Below are 1,937 nucleotides of genomic sequence, written 5' to 3'. Positions count from 1 at the left end.
GAAATCTTGCAAGAAAGACATCATACAGATTTATAATTCGCAGTATCATTTACAGGAAACATAAAAAATCTTGACATGATGATGTCTTAATCAATCAACATTAGATCATCTAAATGCATTATGCTCAAATCTGTTTGCAGTATCAGCACAATATGCATTCATTTGCGCTTAACAAATAGCGTAATTATACTCAATGGATGTTTTGAATTACGTGCACACGATACCGCAAATTTGTTAAAATGTTTTAGTAAGCTATACACATCAAGCCGGTTGTGCAAGATAATATATTTTTTCGAATACGCGGACTTATAAATTCAAAAGTCTAAGTATATAGTGTTCTGCGTCTTTCTATATATTCAAAGTGTTTATGTTAAAGCAATTATACGCTTATCATATTGATAAAGTTTGTCCTATTTTTCAATCAATGCACTTGGCAGTTAGATATTTTTAATTTGCATTTAAAAAATAGTTTCATTCATTCTGCTTTGACTGATAGGTGATATTCATCGAGATGAATCAGAAGACGCTTTCAGCGGATATGTTTAAATTACATGACAAAATATGCAATCAAATACTCTCTGTTTCTTTAGCCTTAGCGGATGTGACGGTCGGTGGGATTGTTATGCCATTCAGTATTAGATATGAGCTTAACAATCAGGTTTGGTATTACGGAATCGCCTTGTGTGATCTCTGGCATTCTTTCGACGCCTTAGGGAGTACGGCTTCCATCTTGAATTTGTGCATAATATCTCTTGATCGGTACTGGGCGATAACTGACCAAATAGCGTATCCAAATCGGATGACATCGTGCCGGGTGTCCATTCTCATTACATTCGTATGGCTTTGCCCGGCAGGAATATCCTTTCCCGCAATTGCTTGGTGGAAAGCAGTAGCAATCGTGCGGCTAGAAATCAAAGAAAAAGTATTGAAAGTGGGACCAAGGTGTTGACATCAAACCGGTTATTTGGTACCAGCGGTGTGATGACATTACGAATACAACGAGGCGGTCGCCAGCTAAAAGCCATGAAACAACATCATTCCGAAAGCAAAGCGAGAGTGAGGAGGAAGATACATCACTTGCCTCCAACGCACAAACGCCTGTCCACTCGGCGTCACATAGTATCACAAACCATAGCGATCATAATGAACTTCACCATCATCACCACAACCATAATCAGGATGAACATAGCCATAATCAAAGACCCATGAAATTTATTACTAAACGTTTGCGCCAACTTGCCCTGAGTAAGAAACTGTCAAAACTTGCCAATGGACAAAAAGCTGCAAAGACATTAGGGATTGTTGTTGGTGTCTTTATTATTTGTTGGATGCCATTCTTTGTTGTGAACGTTTTGCTCGGGATATGTGGCGCTAGCTGCGTGAGTAAACTGGATATCACAATGCCAGTTTTTACGTGGTTTGGCTACCTAAACTCTGGCGTTAATCCAATCATTTATGCATTATCAATGAGGGACTTTAGAAGAGCGTTTGGACGGATCATTTTTGTTGTTGCCCAAAGTATAGACTCCAGAACAGACGTCGAGGAAAGACGTGTCGAAACGCAAACTCCTCGAGCTTTATGGGTTCAGCATTATTGTAGCATTTGTTATGAGAATATGTTTGTTTAGTTGATTTGATCACTGTTATTCATCGGTGTAAGCATACCCGATCATTAATATTTGTAATAATTTGGCGTTTTTTGTTTAAAAGGGCACTCTCCGCAATATGAATCAAATAGCAATCAAAGTTTCAATTAAATGTAGCTAATAAATCATTTTATATTTAATTTACCAGCATATGGACTTGATAAGAAGTGACTTGTTCTACATTTGCTTAACACAATGGCCTCACATGTATTATGTTAAACTTTGACATTGAAAATAAAATATTGTTTTTTAAGTCTCATAATTTGCTTATTTGTTTACAACTATAAAATA

At 36.9% G+C, this 1,937-nt stretch overlaps 1 pseudogene; it reads left to right on the top strand.

The window, feature by feature from the left end:
* The first annotated feature begins 511 nt into the window (after positions 1 to 511).
* LOC128210460 (dopamine receptor 2-like) lies at positions 512 to 1,600 on the top strand (annotated as a pseudogene).
* Positions 1,601 to 1,937: the final 337 nt, after the last annotated feature.

The sequence above is a fragment of the Mya arenaria genome, chromosome 12 (genome assembly GCF_026914265.1).
Source record: "Mya arenaria isolate MELC-2E11 chromosome 12, ASM2691426v1".
Taxonomy (NCBI): domain Eukaryota; kingdom Metazoa; phylum Mollusca; class Bivalvia; order Myida; family Myidae; genus Mya; species Mya arenaria.
This window is presented reverse-complemented; position numbering and strand designations above follow the sequence as displayed.